Genomic DNA, 20,951 nt, shown 5'->3' with positions numbered 1-20,951 from the left:
CTGTCTATCTATCTATCTATCTATCTATCTATCTATCTATCTATCTATCTATTTCTTTAATCCAAAAGCATAATCAGTGATTTTGGAATTATCAAAAAAGCAGACCACACATAGTTCTGCATTTATGTTAAAAAAGCCAATCACATTTTTGATAGAAGCAAACTGTGAAATATTTGATTTGAGCATGGTTTGTGCTATTACAGTTTTTCTCAGTCGCTTTGGTACATTTCTCGAATCATCCTTGACATTTGTAAAACAGTAAGTGCATTTCTCAAATCAACTCGTACAAATAGCAAAACACCATGGATTACTTGCAAAAGCCATTCTCTTGCTCAAAATCCTTAGTTCATCTCTCCAAAATAAATATCTGTGTCAATGAACATGTCAGTGCCATCAGAATGGCAAGTCCTTGTGTCATTGTGTACGGATAAGTCAAATTGCTAAGTCATGTTGTCAATATAACAGTGTACTCTAGAGGGATGTTCTGATGTAAACTATGGCAACATTTTGGATGACAGTTACTGTATTGAACAGAATGCCATATGCTTATGTATGCCATATATCCATTTCAAAAGTACAAATTTACACATTACTGTATGTGGGATATTGATTGAAAGAGACTGGATAGAATTACTAGTTACACTTTTTACACACACAAAAAAAGAAAAAACCCTTTACAATGTCATTGTGATATAGAAAAGGAAAAAGAAATATGGGCACAAAGATGAAACTAAAAAAATAAGTCCACTGTCAGATTTTGTAACTCTTGTGTTGTCCTCTGTCTATACAGTATATACTTTCCAACTTAAGATTCATGATATGAACCTTTGAGCTATTTCAGAGAAATGGTTTATCATTGGTTGATCTACATTCTCTTCATTAGTCAAGATTCACTTGCACAATTCATGCCAAATTTACAAAAAGTCTAATTATAATGTGTAAAAAAACAACTAGATTAACCATTTTGCATTTATTGACTTATACGATGACCTAAAGACTAGATGTTTTGAGGGGTAAGACTATTGCACAGAAAACTATATAATACATTTTGAGCAACATGATATTAGCAACTGATAATGTAGGAAACCGCAGATAAAGGTGCATAATCAATTGAATGAATGTACAAAAGCAATCGCAACTTGTTCAGAAACTGGTTTTATGATGTGTATAAATGACTAGATGATGTGGAGTTTAAAGTGTGACTTTTAGCAATTTAGGTCTTTACATATTCTTATATATTATATATATATATATATATATATATATATATATATATATATATATATAATAAAAAATGAATTTTGAGTTTTGTCTTCATAATGTCTAAGTACTGTTTATATAATACTACATTACATTATAGAAAAAAAAGTTTTACTGTTATCTTGTCATTCCATTTAATTTTAGTCACTAGTCTTGTAGAACTGGGTTTCATTTCCTTTCTCATCTCTCCTGCACAGCTCCAGCAGAGATATCATCACTGTATCTTCAGTCTCACTCTGGATCGCTGCCAGATGTTAGCTTGCCTAAAATCAAGAAATCGAATGCCACAAAAACATTCAAAAAAAAACACACGCTTGTCCATGGGGAACTCCATATGCCACAGAATCAATCGAACCACCAGTATGACTGCCCCATTTATCTTCAAACATAACGATGGTTGGAGGAAAGAAAGTAGTCCAGTTGGATTGAAATTGTACCCCCCTCCTCCCTCCTTCCTATATTAGATATACAGTGTAATTTGTGATCAATCCAGAGGTAGGGAAAAGCGGTAGAAGAAGACTGTGTCCTCTCAGATGTGGCAGGGCTGGATTGAGTCTTAATCATCCATACTATCAGCACAGACTGTGAATAAGCCCCTGATGAGCCCTTCATTTTGCTTTGTTGGAAATGTACAGAAAACCACCATCTTCCTTTAGTTTCCCAGTGCATGCATATATGCATGTGCGTGTGCACACGTCCACACATTTTGACAGGCCATATAGTAATTTTTTGTTGACTAAATCTCTCTGTGCTCTTGTAAATTAGAATGCCTTGGGCTTTGAGTGCTATCTGTGACACTGGGCAGATGGTGAGGTTGAACTCCAGAGTAATGAATCAATGGTTAAAAAAAAAGAGCACCCTTGAAATAACCTCTAAATTGGTGCTCGAACAAATATAAAATGCACATTTAAAATATCAACCATTTATGGACTATTTAGATTAAAAAATGTTTGCATGAATAAACAAAGAAACAAACAAACAAATAAATAATACAAAATAATATAATAATACAAAAAAGGTATATAATAATACCAAAAAAAATGCTGCTCAGAAGTGGCATAAATGCATTTACACAGCAATTATACTTTGATACTAAGTTCGGAAGTGGGACAGAACAGGCAAAATATAGTCTGGCTTTTATGCAGCAATATGTCTTAACACTGAATTTTGAGCAGGCACAGAGCAGCTTTAACAAGGCTGCTCTGTACCTGCTCAAAATTCTGCTTGAAATAGTGCCTCAAAATCCGTTGAAAAGCCATTGGTGTAAAGACGCCTTAAGTGGCATAATGGCATAAATAACTTTTAATAATAACTTTTTCAAATCAAATCCATTATTAATTTCTTTAATAATGTATTACTTTTTTTCATTTTTACTTCTTAATTTATTTTATTTCAGTTTTTACTTCTGTTATGTTCACGGGTTTGGTCGCCAAAAATTCATACAGAATAGCTTTGTTAAACTTACTTTCTTCTATAGTAAACTAAACTTTTGAGATGTGCAGATATCTTCTAGTTGCTGTTTATAAAGTACAATGAAAATGTTCCAGCCAAATTCAAGCCTAGAATTACACCGCTTAAACTGGATGACATGTAAGCAACACATGCAAAACAAACTCTTACATTACTCAGTATTCTGAATATACAGCCATAGTAACCCTCAGATATAATAACCCTTCTGTCTTCTGTCTCATTTACATAAGCTCCACCTTTTCCTCATCATCCTACTTAACCTGTGGAGTTTAGACATCATCACAGCAGACCAGAGGCTTAGTGCTACAACACACCTGATGGCTACAGGTAAGACTTCTTGTTTTTTTTTTGTTTTTTTTTACCTGAATATACATGTTAGGACAGAAGTTAAGTCTGTTATTTTTTCCATCAGAGTGTGATGCTAAGCTGTGTAAAGATAAGGGGGAAGGGATGTTTTTGGTGCTGTAACACCAAATCCTCTTGAGGAGCACAGATGGTCACCATGGACACCAAAACAAAACCATGACGATAACAGGGGACACCTGTATTGTCACACCTTTTATAGATGCAAACAACAGAATAGAATCAGTGTTAGTGACATAAACACATATGCATAGTAATTGTTAGCAAATACTCAACAGTCCTCAGATCTCTCTTCAATTTCATCCTTTTTTTTTTTCAAAGATGTGAAAAGTGTAACTTATAAACACCTTAAATTTAAGAACTACCTCCCTTTAAATTCATGTGAATTTAAATTGGGAACATGCTCAACAGAGATATAAATAATTGCAGGAAGTTCATCTACAGTAGATACATGCATTCATTCAATTAAAAATTGCCTTTAAATTTTGCTTTCTTTTGTTACTTCTGTTTACATTCAATTCAAATTAGGAACTGAACTGAATTTCTCAATTCATTTTGAAAGTGCACAAACCTGACATACTAACTATATAGAAATTATTTTGAAGATGCCAGTATGGTTTAAATTCACAAAAAATGAGAATCAATGTCTATCTAAACCAGTTCTCTTCTATTCTAAATCAGTATTCTTAGTTGCAATAGACTGGTCAAGACTTTTTCAAGTTTCAAGTCTCATTTTATGATAAGCTTGCTCCTCTCTAGTGGGACAGCTAATCCAAAAACACAGAGAAATCTATTACTTGAAAGAGTAACACCTCATTTTCATTTACATTGATTTATCTCCAAAAATTGAATATGCTTTGTATCACAAGCTTCAGGTATTTAGATGATCTTTATGTTCCAATGAGTTCCTGTGTGGCTGGCTTCTCATCTTTTTGTGATACCCAGGTTTTGTAATCAACAACAAAACCATCTGGGTAAGTGCAGAGACACCTGTGCTTTTTGGGTGAAAGCCACTGAAATGGAAGCACTGCCAGAAGAGAATGCCCTTCTAGCAATGACAATGTAAAAACATAAAGTTCAACGTCACAACATGTTATTCCACCCCACATTATGCATCTTATTGCTATGAACCATTTGGAGGATTAATACTTAACTTACCCTGTCCATCCATGTCACCTAATTAGTTTCATGGTGTGTGTCTTCACATTTTCATCCTATCAGAGGGATCCTGGTTATACAGACCTTATTATGATGAATGATCCTCAGCTCGGCTAATGCTAACCTTCCGTTTAACACCTTGCAGGTCACAGCACCCAAACAGAGATTAATCTGAAAGCTATTTCATACCTGCTGTGATATCCAGTAACTTGAAAATCAGTCTGATTAAGGTACTGTCAGTTTTTACTTTAAGAGCCTGGTCGAAATTCATGCCTAAAATATGAAATCATTAAACAAGATGCCATGGTCTGCTGACCAAGTGTAGTCTGATGCATGTCCAGAGTGTAAAAGATCAGGCACTGCATAATATTTGATAACTAGCTAGCTGGCGGTTGGTTATTGAAGATCTTTTTAACTGGATTTCATCCCGGACTGGATCAGCAATTAGTCAGAGAACATCCAACCTATGAAGCTCTAAACACGGCATGCAACATTTAACTTTACAGCTGATCATGTGAGTATAATGTATGTTATTTAACCTAGTGCTGTTTAACCAAAATAATCATTCTCTCTAGTTATAGTTATCCTTATGCTTCTATTTTAAGAAACACCATTCAAAAGTTTGGGGTCAGTAAGATTGGACAGTCACAGTCCTCCTGGTTTATTTATCACACCTGTCTATTGTTATCCTGATATATATTACATAGACCCATAACTCATATTATCAAGTTTGCATGCTTTGACACTGCGTATATATAAAGCATTAGTAGAAATTAATAATATGAATGCTAATGTGAGCTAAATGACTTCTCATCATGTAGTCCAACGTACTGCCACTCTAGACACAGTAACGTGTACAAACAATGTTCTTTTGGTTCTTCTGTTTGGAAGCTAAACACATCTGATCTAGATTTTACTATCCACATCATTTTTTTAAACATATCCATTTTTACACAAACTTTATTTTAGTGTTTATGTAATATTACTCACCTGTAATATTACTCATCTGTTTTATAATGAATAGTGTTTCAGTGTCTGTCCAGAAGCCAAAAATTACAGCAGAATGAATCTGAAGCTGGCCATTTTAATACACATTTGACAGTTTAACCTTCCTTTTAGGAAACACTTCCCACTTTACATGCATAAAGAGGGAGAGGGAGAACATCAATGAAACAAGTTTTTATTGGCCCTCGAGCTTATTTAATTTCGCTTCCTTTTAATTTGTTTTTCAAAACACTTTGGTTCTCTGCTCTAAGCAGTGTAGATCAAGCATCAGAGGAAGCTTAAATGACCTCCAATCAATGAACTGAGAGCAGTGGCTGAGAGATGAGATTCAGGCTATTACTGAACTGCTTTTGGTTCTCAGAGTTAAGTACTGTTTATGCCTCAATTTTTAGTTGAAATAGTGTCAGTATTTCAAGTCCAAGATTACAGGTTTGCATCCCGATAAAAACATGATTTTTTAAAAAAAAAAAAAACATCTCATCTTCAAAATTCTACTATTATATACTAGGTATTTTGTAAGCCACTGGATAAAAAATAATAAGAAGGAAAAAAATGAAAAAAAAATAAAATATTTAACACAAACGAAATAAAAAGGAATTATGTACCATATTGGAGTCTATCAAAAAAAAAAAAAAAAAAAAAAAGATGATGTCTGTTGCAAATGCACATTTCTAGCTTATCTAACAAAACATGTTTTAAAGTGCTGAATGCACCAGAAAGTTCATCAATTTTATCACAAGGAAAGTTTAAAATGATATAAAGAAGCCTTGTTTTTCTCTTCATAGTGTTTGCTTCCATTGTTGAAATGAATTATAAGATATATTCTAGCTAGCAGGTTAGGATATAAAGGTGATTTAGCTTATAAGTAATTATTAATTTCAACACATCTTGTTATTATTCTCTGGAGAATGATGTCCTACGCACATTACTGTACAGAGTGATTCATTTACAAAACAGCTTATTTATGCTCAGGTCCAGAGATCATTCAAGCATTTGACCAGTGAGGCTCAGTTGGGCAACTCCTGCAGCATAACAAGATAAACTCTCTTTACATGCTCTAAAATAGAGGAATAAGAGGAAACAATAATGCATCACAGTTATTATGGAACAAAGAATTGTAATGACACTATGAGCCAATTCAGCCATGGAATGATATTGCATTATTTTGTACCAGGTATATAATATAATATAATATATTAATATATTGTAAAGCTGTAATTATAAAGTAACATTTGTTGTTAAAACAAAAACAATTTAACAATATTTAATTAATAATAATACAATTTCTCCTTTCTTTTCCCTGATCTCTCCCTCTTATATGAAATAGTTTATAGCCAAGCAGGTTACCTCCCACTTCCTGCTTGTTCCCTATGTTGACCTTTGCATTTCTGTGTACAGTAGTATGGATATGCAGTGTCACTGAAGATGAGTCAGGCTGAACATTGAAGTGGGAATGAGGAGTCTTTTCAGCTGACAGACAGCATGAGAGGTAAGATCATGTTTGTATGGCAAATATAATGACCCTGCAACCCCTTCGGCTGTGAAAAGATTCAGAATAAGGTGCCTTATTGTATTTTAAATGGTTGCTACATGATAGAAATATTATGTGAAATAATGTTTTAATAATGTTTTTTGAAAAACTACATTTCACTCTGAAAATAGATCTTGATTAAATAGCTGTGCTGTATTTTACACAAAAACAGCCTGCATGTGTTGAAAAAGAAGGGAACATTTACAGAGCAATATTTAAATGTAATATTAATGTGTCAATGGCTGATGCTTACACCTTAAAATTATTATGAATATCGCCCTGATGATAACCTTTAAATAAATATTTAAAAAATGCAGAAAAACATGTAAATAACATTAAAAAAATGAAATAATAATAATATGAAAAATATTTAATATATGTGATGGTTATTGAAATGGGTGTTTGTGTTGCTCTACATTGTATTCTATAGTTAAAGGGTGATATGCATTTTATCATGTGTTTACCTGTCCTAAGAGATAACTACTGTCCTGCATGACATGCTAATAGCTCTACAAAACACTATGTAAACACATGGGCTATAAAACAGGACAGACCAACATGTCAGCTGCTCTAGGAAACACCCTTATGTGGATAACGAAAGAGACCACCATCAACTCCAACTGTATGTTCAACTGACTGATAACATTTGCTTCCGGCAGTAAAAAAGAACTAGTTCTCTCACTGTTTATGTGCATTGACCTTATACAGTCGGTCAAGTGAAAACTAGTTTACCGGATGTCCTAAATTATTATACTATTATTGTACTAAATTATTGTATTACTGAGCTCGTAAAACATCAGTGCTGACAAAGCAGTGTGGATTTCTGCATTTCCATTGATATAAAAATAGTCTTATGTATGCTGTATATCTTTTTTAGATTGCAGATGATGCTTTGAACTTCCCTCCTGAGCTTCCAATGGAACTACAAAGGAAGAGCCGAACAGTTCGGCCTACAGGTCCCTTGGATGGAGGCTATGGCTGGTTCATAGTGCTTTCCACCTTCCTTGTCTTTGGTCTGACATTCGGTGTAATCAAGTCCTTTGGTGTGTTCTTCGTTGAAATCCACCACTACTTTGCAACCACAGCGACTGCAAGCTCATGGATCACATCCATCTCTGTGGCAACTGTACATTTTGGGGGTATGTGCCATTTAAAGTTTCAACCAGCAGGGGTCTCTCTACTTTCACCTTTGCCCTTTTAATGTCATACATGGACATATGCTGACTGAGATTGATTTGTTTGTGAATATCAAAATGAAAATGTGACTTGGTAAAAACTCATTGTCACAATTAATAATAAAAGCTTGTTGTAACCTTTTAATATAAATGTGTGTTCTCTTATAAAATATATTTCTTATTTATTCATAATTAAAAAGAGAAAAAAAAATAATATTATGTTTTATTTAATATTTCAAAAAATATTATTTGCACTATTGATATTTTGTGCAGTGTTTGCACAAAATCTAAGCTGCAAACACTTTATACAATAAGATGTCAGCTGGTAAACGCTTGATCATGGTTATGTTATTCATTATGTTATTCATGATTAAGATGCATACTGACACATGATCTTTGTAATCTTTTAATATTTGTTAGAGACACACTCGTATTTTAGTATATTTATTTTCTTATTTATTAATCAGTTTTTATTTATATTATTATTTAAGTATTATTTGTTAATATCCACTTTTTAATCTATTTGCACTAATGTTATTTTGTGCTATTTTAATACAAAATCTAAGCTGCAAACATTTTGGCTATAAATCAAAATGTGATTTTGTAAAAATGCTTGTCACACTTGATTTTTATCATTGTCTGATCTTATTCGCTGCGTGCCAACACATACGTTCTCTTATATTTTTTTTATTTATTAATGATTTTTATTATAAATATTTATTGTTATTTAAATATTATTCATTAATATTAATTGGCACCATCAGACTTTAAAACATTGTGTGGCTGAAATAAATCTAACAGAGCAGGGGACTAGAAATACAAGTTTGTGTTCTACCCTCCATTTCTCTGTCTCCCAGTACGATAGCGTTACTGGGGCTGACAGAGCACTTGGCTCCTGGTGGTACAGTATGTCATGACTGTGAACTTCTTGTTTGTCTGTGATTCAGCCCCAATAGGCTCCGCACTGAGCACGTACTTCGGCCATCGGCCAGTGGTCATGGTGGGGGGCCTGCTGAGCAGCATTGGGATGGTGGCCGGGTCATATGCCCAGGATCTGCTACAGCTGTACATCACTGTGGGGTTCCTTACAGGTAGGAGCGCAACCAGCAGTGGAGCATATGGCTGTACTCACTTGCTTCTGCACACACACATTCACGCTTCCAATGTTTCAATTTGGATTCACAACTTGAAAAGGTCATTAGCCATTTATAGCAGCTGCATGGGATCTTATTCATGAATCTCTCAGATTCAGGAACACTGCAGAGCATATGATGAAACAGAAAATTGTTAGGGAGAGAGAGAGAGAGGGAGAGACCGGGCTGGAGGGAGAGAGAGAGGCTTAACAAACCTTCATATCATCAAAATTATTCCATCAAAAATTACACTAAAATACAGAGAGAGAGAGGCTTAACAAACCTTTATTTTATCACAATTATTCCATCAAAAATTACACTAAAATACAGAAACCATCACATAATAAACTTTCTCTACATTAAAAATATAAAATCAGCACTTCCTCTACAATTTCACACAAAACTTTTCCCACAGTCCAAACAGTTGAAAATTCTAACACATTATTTACCATTTTAAAATATGAAAACTCAACTTTAATTCGAGCGGCAACCAACCCTTTCAGAACACACTCTGCATCGACTGAACCAGTACCTAATAATTTGTTCTTCCTTGTTTTCCATATTGCTAACTTTGCTGATCCCAATAAATAATTTAATAAACACAATTTTCTTCGTTCTTGATAATTATATTTCAAACTGCTAATAAAAATTTTATAAGAAAATTCTACACCAAAGCCTTCAAACCAACTTTTTAAAATATGAAAAAGACCTCCTAACCTCTTACATTGAATAAATAAATGATCCACGGTTTCTTCTATTCCACAGAAAGGACAATTTTTCCCAACTTCTGAATTCAGGTGTGCCACGTGTCTGTTCGTAGCTATAATACCATGAATTAGCCGCCACTGTAAATCTGCTGTACGTTTCTCTATAGGAGATTTGTACAGAGATCTCCAGCAGCCACCAAAGTCTGGCCCAAACAATTCTGACCACCTCCAAGTCTTGACTTTTTCCAGAACTCGCCAGTGATACATTTTGACACACACAGAATAAAGTGCTTTTTTGCTAATGTCCTGAAATGCCCCCAATTCAGGTGTTTTAAAAGACAAAATCATGCCGCTATCTTCCTTAAACTCCTCCAATGCCACTGCAGACACATAAATCAATGGAAACGCACAGTTTTTCTCCTCCTCTTGCACTTGTTGAAGTCCTAACGCTTCTCTGCAGACTCCTGGTAAAGCTGCATTCACTTCCTTCAGCACCTGAGACACGACGCGCCTAGAATGTATTCCAGTGTTCTTCTGCAATGTTTCCTCAGTTTTCCATCCGTTTGCATCTCTAAGATTCTTAACTTTAGTACATCCAGCTCTAATCAGACAGTTCCTCAAACTTTCTGAAGACAAACATTTTGCCTGAATAAATGGATTATGAAGCAACGGTTCCTCCAGAATCCATTCTTGTAAATGTCCAACTCCTCTGCTTACAGAAAAAGTCATTTTCCACGCTTGTAGCATGGAGCGATAGAAAGAAGTCAGATTGCTCAAATCCAGTTCATTCGTTCGAATTAAAAACAACTGTTTATCGTATCCAAGACATGATGTACTCCTCAGCAAAACACAAGCTACCTTACTCCACTCGATGTCTTCTACATACAACAGTCTCTGTAAAGCTTGTAAACGAAAAGTATTGATCCGACTTCTGATGTCCACAAGGCCTTGTCCTCCTTCTTGGGTTGACAAATACAGAGCAGGCCCAGGAATCCAGTGCTGGCCTGACCAAAAGAAATCCACCAACTTTCTCTGTATATCCTTGATCAATTTATCAGGTGGCTCTAGCACATTCAGCTTGTGCCACAGCATGGATGCAGCCAAATTGTTTATGACCAGGACTCTACCCCTATAGGATAGTTCAGGTAATAGCCAATTCCATTTAGACAACTTAGCTAACACCTTATCCAGCATCCCTTCCCAGTTCTTTTTCCCTATAATTTTCTGAACCCAAGAAGACTCCTAAGACTTTAATTCCTTCTGTTCCCCACTTCAATCCTCCTGGAATGTGAGGTATCCCACCATTCCTCCATTCACCCATAATAAACCCCTCACTTTTTCCCCAGTTTACTTTTGCAGAAGAAGCCTTTTCAAATAGAGTTAGACTCTTACAAATTTCTTGAATATCTTCTTGACCCAGTTACAAAACACAGTTATATCATCTGCATATGCGGACACAGAACATTTCACATTTTCTGCAACATAAAAACCTTTCAAATTACTTCTTAAATGACATAATAGAGGTTCAATTACTAAGCTATATAACTGCCCTGAAAGAGGACACCCCTGTCTAATGCCTCTTTTAACAGCTACTGGGCTACTCAATCCCCCTCCTCCTGTCTTGATTAAAACAGATGCATTATTATACAACAACTTTATCCAAGCAACAATATTATTCCCAAACCCAAAAGCTTCTAAAACCTCAAAAAGATATGTATGTCCCACACGATCAAAGGCTTTTTCCTGATCAATAGATAAAAACCCTGACATCACAATTATTATTCATCGAAAAATCTATAACATCTCTCATTAAAAAAAAAATTATCCATAATTGTACGACCTGGAATACAATATGTTTGGTGTTCCTTCTTCACCACACTATGTAAATATTTCTTTAGCCTATTAGCTCAACATTTAGATATTATTTTATAATCTAAACACATTAAAGAAACTGGTCTCCAATTTTTTAACAAACCCAGATCTCCTTTTTTTGGAATTAGAGACAACACCCCCCTTTGACAGCTACTTGGAAGTATTCCTCTCACAAAACATTCACAAACTACTTCATGAAAGTCTCTGCCTAAAAATGCTCCAAAAGTTCTTGTAAAATTCTGCTGGTAGGCCATCAATTCCTGGTGCTCGACTTGTAGAGAGTTGTTGAACTGCTTCAGAGAGTTCATTAAACGAAATCATCTGTTCAAGCTCTTCTTTGTCCATATCATTCAGCCTAGGTAACCCTTGCAACAGCTGATCCATACTTCCAGAAACACAGTCAGTAGGTCCAAATAAATCAGTGTAAAAGTCCATAGCCATTTTTCTAATTTCCAATGGATTTGAAGTCAATGTCCCATTCTCACGACGCAAACAATGCAAAACTTTCTCTTGTGCAACTTTTCTTTCTAAATTAAAAAAATAAGAAGTAGGAGCATCAGTTTCTTTAATAGACATTATCCTTGCTCTAATCAAAGCACCCTTTACTCTTTCCTCCAAAAAAACCTTCAAATCCATTTTCTTATTCTTTAATTTCTTAATTAGTCCTTCATTATTAACATCAATCAAATTTTCCATATCATAAAGATCGTTCTCCAATTGCTTTATTTTCCTTTTTATATGTACCGTTGAGTTATAAGAATACTGCTGACAAAACACCCTGATCTGTGTTTTCCCAACCTCCCACCATTGAGTCAAATTTTCAAAGGCATTCTTATTCAATTTCCACATTTCCCAAAAGAACCTGAACTTCTCACAGAAGGAATTATCCTGCAATAATTTAACATTAAAATGCCAATAATACTTTGGACGCTGTACTATATTAAAATTAAAATCAATGGTAACTATATGATGATCAGAAAAACCATTAGGAAAAATATTTGCATTCATGATACTGTTGTTTTCTTTTTTACTAACATATAATCTGTCTAATCTTGCACCAGTAACAGAGGAATCTAACATCTTGATCCATGTATACTGTTTAACCATCTGATTCCTATCCCTCCAGACATCCATTAACTCAAACTCTTTAGTTAAACTGAGAAGTACATGACTTGACTGTGAGTTTCTTCTCCATTTCTGTCTAATAAGAAATTAGTAGTACAATTCCAATCTCCACCCATTATCACACAGATATCATCATTTTGTTGTCTTAATGTGTCTTGCAACTTTTTAAAAAGCTCTACACGATCTGGTCCTTTATTAGGAGCATAAACATTCAACGAATAAACATACAATACCCTTAATTTCTGCTTTAACTATTAAAACTCTACCCCTTTTCTAATTCTATAGTAGACAAAATATTTAAATCCATATTTTTTGAAAAAAAAGAATAGCCACACCCGCACTTATATTTGATCCATGACTAATGAAACACTTCCCATCCCACCATCTACGCCATTCCACCTCATTATCACAATCTGTATGTGTTTCTTGTAAATAAGTAATGTTTATATTTTTTAACTTAATTATGTCAGCAACCATTGCTCTCTTGCTCCTGTCTCTTCCTCCATTAATATTTAAGGAGCCCACTCTTATAATCTCCATAAGAGGACTAAAAAAGAAAGAAAGAAGAGACAGACAGAAAAGGAAGAGTGTTAAAGTCACCTTATGTGAAGTGCAACTCATTTTGGCCAAATATTAAATTTACGTTTTGCATGACTTTTCCCTCTTCTTATCTTTGAAAGTATCTTTTTTTAACCGAAATCTTTTCCTCTGACTCAGACCTTCTTCTCCAACCCTCTTCTGCCAAAAAAGAACTGAAGTTTCAAACTTTTTCACATCAGGAAAAAAATTCCTCACATCAACTGTTTTTCCAAACGTCTCATCCATAAAATCGTTTAACTCTTCCAACGAATATACTTGTTCACTTGTGATTTGTGAGAAATTAGATACATCTGAACAATCAGACTGCACACTTTCATCATCGTCACCATCCTCATTACCCACTTCCTTATCAGATCCCAACACTATCTTTGGTATAACGTAAAGGAAAATCATCACCACCACTTACAGTCTTCGATTCTACTCCACTTTTACTTTCAATTTCCATCTGACCAACTGTTATCTCATCCACTGCTTCAGTTTGCTGTAGAACTCCTCCATCAGTTACAACAGACTTTCCATTTACAATCTCAACATTTTCCTGAACTTGAACATTGCCAGAACTATTTCCATTCTGATTTTCACTACTGGACAATTTATCATCAGGAAACTGTCCTTCTTGTTGGGAACTTCCTCCAATCTCATCTCCTTTCTCAATATTTAGCGACTTAGCATCCCCACTATTATTTCCTTCCAACACTGGATTATTTGTTCTCTCACCCGATACACCACTCGGGCCAGCCTCACTGTCTACTTCGTTTCTGAAAGGGCACGACAATTTCACGTGTCCAACTGAGTTGCACTCATAGCATCTCATTTCCCCAGCGCTAGCATACACCATATACGACTTACCATCAAAAACGCACCTAAATGAAACATTTAAATTCGGTGAATTCAGAAACATATACACGTGTCGTCTAAACGACAACACATGTTTCAAAGCCGCATTCTTGCATCCAAGCGGGACCATTTTAATTCCACTTGCGAACTTCCCAAAACGTGAAAGTTCCCTTTCTATATCCGCATCGGGAATGAACGGCGGAACATTAGAAATCGTTACCCTTGTTGTTGGAGAAACCAAGGGTTGTACTGGAATAAAATTCCCACTTACCGAAATTCCACTTTCAACCAAACGATTAACGAGTAGTTCGTCCTTCAGGAAAACCACAACGGCCTTATTCATCCGAGAAGCCGATACAATATTTCCATGTCCCACTCGTTCTCCTACATCCACTAGTACATCCTCAACCGCAACTCCCGCGTTAGTAACACATCTAACCCCGTGTCTGAGTGATAGGGATGACGCCTCCACTCTCAGGTGAGACGCCATCCCGCCCAAACACGAGGCCAGGTACCAAAATTACAACGAGCTGAGAGTTAGATTCAAACTAATTACAAATTCTCTTTTAGGTGCAATTTAAAGAAGACTGAAACAAAGATACCAAGAAAAGAAAACAATTTTTTTAAATTCTCACCACCACCTGACTCCCTTGCACTCCCCACTTCCCAGCATGCACCGAGAGAGAGAGAGAGAGAGAGAGAGAGAGAGAGATTTTACGTCAAATGTCAATTTATTTTGTTCAATATAACTACTGGTGCATTTAGTGTTACTTGTTTAATCTTTTTGCACTAATGTTATTTTGCACAAAATCTAAGCCACACAAAAACAAACAAAAAAAATACTGATTTTAGCAGACCAATAAAGCAGCACACTAAAAGAAAGAAAGAAAGAAAGAAAGAAAGAAAGAAAGAAAGAAAAAAGAAAGAAAGAAAGAAAGAAAGAAAAGAAAGAAAAGAAAGAAAGAAAGAAAGAAAGAAAGAAAGAAAGAAAGAAAGAATATTACACCACACAACTTTTTCAACATTTAAAATAATAAGAAATGTTTCTTAAGCATCAAATCAGCATATTAGAATTATATAATATTCTGTATATATACATAGATGGATGGATGGATGGATGGATGAATGGATGGATATATATAGATATAGATATATAGATAAAAATACAGATACATAGATAGATAGATAGATAGATAGATAGATAGATAGATAGATAGATAGATAGACTATATATATTACAACATTTATGAAGGATCACGTGACACTGAAGACTGTATGTTGCTGAAAATTCAGCTTCACATCACAGGAATAAGTTACATTTTAAAATATGTTCAAATAGATAACAGTTATTTTAAATAGTACTAATATTTCACAATATTGCTGTTTTTACTGTATTTTTGATTAAATAAATGCAGCCTTGGTGAGCATAAGAGATGTCTTTTTAAAAAAAAAACAGTAATAAAATCATAATGACCCCAAACTTTTGAATTGTAGCACTGGCTCAATGTCATGCTAAAAGTCTAGTGTTTAATCTACAGTTACAACAGTAGCACAAGTTAAAGGTTAAGTTTAATGATAGCCAAGGTGAAGGCCCCCATGACTGGCAATCATGGCAACACAATGTTTCAAAATGAAGGTGTATTCAGTCATTCAGTGTTACTAGATGGTCATAATACACATAATCTCACAATACTGTTGTCCATTTAACCCTTTGGCATTTTAAACAATGTTTTATCCTAGATAATTTATGACTTGTCAGTAGATTAAATGCTTGCTCAGCTATATCCACCTACTTTGCTCTCTGAATGTCCTTTTTGTTTCGTCCTCTGCAGGATTTGGCTACGCACTGACCTGGACACCTACTGTCACCATGCTGGGCTGGTACTTTGAAAAGAGACTGCCTGTGGCCAATGCTCTGGCCAGCGCAGGAGAGAGCTCGTAGGGGAGAAAGAGCATGAGCTGAAGCTGTTATCCCAAACTTACACAGACTCTAAAATTTCAAATAACAGGTCAGATTCGAAAAAATCTGATCCACTGAAGGTCAAAATAATTCGTTTCATGGACTACACGTTTATCGCTAATGCTCGCTTCATGGTCTACTCAGTGTTCGGTGTCTTCGCTGCTCTCGGCTTCTTCGCTCCATCTCTCTTTCTGGTACCGTACGCCCGCAGTCAAGGAGTGGAGGAGTACCAGGCGGCTGCTCTCATGTCCATCTCTGCGGTGCTAGATTTGTTAGGACGGGTGTTATTCGGGTGGGTGGCTAATCTGCGGCTGGTAAAGACAGTCCATCAACTGACTGTCACAGTGATTCTTTTGGGCATTGTTCTGTTGCTTTGCCCGCTAGCAAGCACATTCACCCAGCTGGCGTTGTTCAGTGCGGGTTATGGACTGGTGTTCGGGGCAACTGTGGCAATTCACATCACGGTACTCGCGGAAGTGGTGGGAGTGGAGAGGCTGGGGAGCGCTCTGGGATTCTTCATGCTCATTCGCAGCAGCGGTGGCCTCCTTGGACCACCTTTGGCAGGTGAGATGTTTAAAAAAAAAATTATCACTAGTGACTATCCTAAGCAGTGACATCAAAATTATTTATATATATACTGTGTATATATATATATATATATATATATATAGTTATATATATTATAGTTATAGTTATAATAATTTATATTTGTGATTTATTTGTTCCTTTAAGTATTTGTTTATGTGTAATTATGAAGTCCACCACCAGTGGCTACATTCTCTTTAATCTCTACAAAGCTCTTTATCAGTCATCTTAATGCATACACTTTTCTAATCATATTTCTTTGATGAGGTTTCAGGACTCAATTTACAGTAATACTATATTATCTTCCCATAAAGCATTGCCTATCAGATAAATGTATTTGGCTATTGTGTTAATTTCATGGATTATTGGTCACTGCATAAATGGCTTTTCCTGTTTCAACAGCAGGCCACGCTTTGACTGCCCTCACCAAATTTAAACCATTTATTTGGTTTCATTGGCTGTAATTTTTCTGTGCCCGCTGCTCAGTACATACAACACATCACAAACGGTAGTGTGATAATACATCAGCGGAGCTCTACAAAAGTGGCCAATAAATCAACAAACAAACAACCAGCCCTGAACAGCAATGTATATAATACTGTAGCCTTAATTGATTAGTTGACGATAAGCTCTGATAAGAAAACTTCGAATAGATGATATGGTAATGTTGAGATAATGACATTTTGCACTTACCCAACAGTTTTTCTTTCAAGAAAATTGCTGCCAAAAAAAAAAAAATTGCACCCCAAGCTGCCAAATACGTCTCCCACACCAGAGGCAGTTCAACACTAAATCATCCAGAAAAACCTCTTCTGTCCTTTTAAAGGCATTGACTGCCAAAACTATGTCTATATCTGTATTCTGATAGACTAATGTACTTCAAATGAATCTCTTGGGTTTTTAGTCCATTAAATAGTAGAGCACAGATTAATGTTTGGGAGGAGAGGAGAGCCTTTATTTTAGGCACTACAGGTTAAGAGTGTAGTCTGCTGGGCTCCATAACCGGCGGTGTAATTACACCATAAATTAGCTCTGCGGCAGTTTTTGTCAGTGAGTTTTAATCGGGCTGGAAAACTCCTTTACTGTGGCATTATAAAAGATGACTCAAATGATCACTGCGTCACTGACTTCACAGGCACTCTATTCCTTGGTGCTTTAATTGATTGATCATTTAAAATAAATGTACAGGGAAATGTGCATTCAGAAAGCAGCTTGGCCCGAAAACGTAAGGTGGGATGATGCACGAACAACTGCGGGCAAATTAGTGGTGCTTGAGCAAGCATCACTATTACGCACAAACAACCACCCAGAACATCCTTTTGCAACCACATACAAATGCCCTTGCAACCACCTACAACATGCTAGAAATATTGCGGCGAGTTTTGCATGCAAGCAGCACCCTCACATTTTGCTCAGATAATGAAAACATTTTAATTTTAATTGCAAGCTAATAAAAATGTCATATTAAATATTACTTATCATTTTTTATGACTGCATAGAAAATGTGACCACATAAGAGATTTTTTCTTAGATTGTGGTTCTGTTTTAGTGATTTGTTTGCATATGTGAATGACCTTTATGTGTATGTTTTAAGCCTTATTTTTCTGCATTAATTCAGTCCTTGTCATTGAATAGTTCACCTAAAACTATGTTGAACTATTGCTTTCAGTGAAAATTTTACTTCAAACTTAACTGACAATTATTAAATATTTTCTACTGTTTCTACAGGAATCTTCATAGACAAAATGAATGACTATGGCGCTGGTTTTCTGATGGCGGGTGTGGCTCTTCTTGTCTCCGCCCTCTTTCTGCTTGTATTACAGCACATGAACAAAAAAGGGACAGAAAAGGGAAAAGACATCAACTTGGAGAATGGGAAAGGGCATGAGGACACGATGATCTGAAACACAGCATAATGTGTAATGTTTCACATGCAGCCATGTAAGCAGAGATTATAATTAGAGATGACTGTCAAAAGTGATATGTGTAAACTGACAACATGACTAATCCTGCTGACATGCACTTTCTGTCCATTCCTGAAGAAAAACTCACTCGTAATGATGCTGAGTGAACAGACATTTCCCACCTAAATGAAGTATTTGATGGATTCTGGGAAGACCTATAATGATACCACTGCAAGCAGATTCATCAGATCTATTGCTCTGGAAAATGGGCACTGCCTTAATGGACTAATGGAAGCTGACTCAGTTCAGCTACAGCCAAAGATGATCACATGCAGTCATGAACAATATCTGCTGCAATTTCTTGTATGACAGTCTGTATGTATTTTATTCAGTCTGTCCAAAATTACACTAATTGAAATTTGGGGGGTTCTCTCTCTTTTTTCCCTGCCCAAAGTGCAATCTGCAGGTCTGGATGTCATATAAATCCCACAGTTCAGAAAACATTCTCATTTATCGCCCTCTAAAGGTGAGAAAAGGGAAATGCAGAATGAATGGCTACAGTGGAACGGTTTTAAATGCATTTCCCCCTCGTTATTATTATTATTATTTATTTATTTTTACATATTATAAATAAGCCTTTTTTTCTTTTTTCAAATCCTTAAAATAAAATAAAATTAAAGCAGCCTAATAAAAGCTGTTTATTTTACATGGAGCAACTGTCACATAAGTAGTGCAACATAAAAGTTACTGAGTGCACATTTAAGAAAGCATAAAACAAGAAAAACGTATTAAAGAGCATTTTGTTCTGCAAAAACCTCACAATAGGTTGATCTTGGGGGATAAATGTGTTTCAGAAGGCATAGACTAAAAACACAGGCAGATCCTGCTGAAGAAAACCACACAATAGATAGTAGTGTCTAGATCTTGCGTGTTTATACTGTGTTATGAAACGGTAACCGTTCAAATCCAAACTATCTTCATAAGATATCAAAGCAAATTTCTCATCTCTCATCTTTTAACAATAATCTGTTCCCAACATCTGCACTTTGATGTGTTTTATTCATGCTGGTCTGTGTGTATCACAGATTAATGGCTTTCCAAACTGGAAAATAACAGAAATAAAATCCAATATGCTTGTTACTTCCCATGCATCTGGGAAAGCAAACATTATGCTAGACAAACAGAGTCTTCAATGGCATACAAATGAAAAATTCTTCACATTTTGGTCTGTACACATGCACAGTTTTGACTTTCCCTTATATTACATTATTTTGTTATATTTTAACTAATTGTTTTCCTTTAAAGTGAAAGTCGTGACATTTGTCAAGTATGGTAACCCATACTCGAAATTGGTGCTCTGCATTTAACCCATCCAAGTGCACAGACACAGCAGTGAGAAGTGAACACACCGTGAACACACACCCGGAGCAGTGGGCAGCTATATCCAGCGCCCGGGGAGCAACTGGGGGTTCAGTGCCTTGCTCAAGGGCACTTCAGCCATGGGTATTGAGGGTGGAAGAGAGCGCTGTTCATTCACTCCCTCCCACCTACAACTCCTGCCAGCACAGAGACTCGAACCTGCGACCTTCTGGTTACAAGTCCAATTCTCTAACCATTAGGCCACAGCTGCCCCCTTGCGAGTGTTGACAGTAAACTAAACAAATACATAAATTGTATTGAGGTTTTAGTGTTATTTATATACCAGTATTTAGTAATATTTTGAATGAACTTTTATTCTGATGTTTATAAATTTTAAGGCTCTTTTGTTATTTTTATTTGATTAGTTTTAGTTTATTATATTTTTACTGTTTTAATTTTTCAGTTTTAGTACTTCAAATTCCTCTTAACTTTGACCTTTGTGTAGTAAGGTTAGATTGGTTAGATTGAATCTAATAATAAAGACAAGGAAAACTACATAAGAAATGACAAAAAAATCAATTCCAATACACAAAATAAATTTTTGGTGTATTTTTCTTGCAGATAAATATTTACCTGTGCTAGTTAATTGTGCTAGTTTTGGTTGGAAGTTTCAGACAATTGTGTAACATTTGAGTACCTGACAAGTGCCTGACAACACACACACTCAAGCCCACATCACCTACATGTACCCACATGCAAGAATCAACGGTATTTGTTTCAAAGAAAGAGACATAAAACAAGAGAATAGAACTTTGTGCACATCATAGCATTTTTTCTTGCAGATATATTTTTTTTTCTTTCCATAAAAACTTATTTCCACAATACACCAATCATGTTGTACAGATAT

General features: G+C 35.5%; 1 pseudogene; it reads left to right on the top strand.

Moving 5' to 3' along the window:
* Positions 1–1,370: 1,370 nt before the first annotated feature.
* Positions 1,371–19,107, top strand: LOC109110534 (annotated as a pseudogene).
* Positions 19,108–20,951: the final 1,844 nt, after the last annotated feature.

Source organism: Cyprinus carpio, chromosome A18 (assembly GCF_018340385.1).
Source record: "Cyprinus carpio isolate SPL01 chromosome A18, ASM1834038v1, whole genome shotgun sequence".
NCBI classification, from domain to species: Eukaryota; Metazoa; Chordata; class Actinopteri; order Cypriniformes; family Cyprinidae; genus Cyprinus; species Cyprinus carpio.
This window is presented reverse-complemented; position numbering and strand designations above follow the sequence as displayed.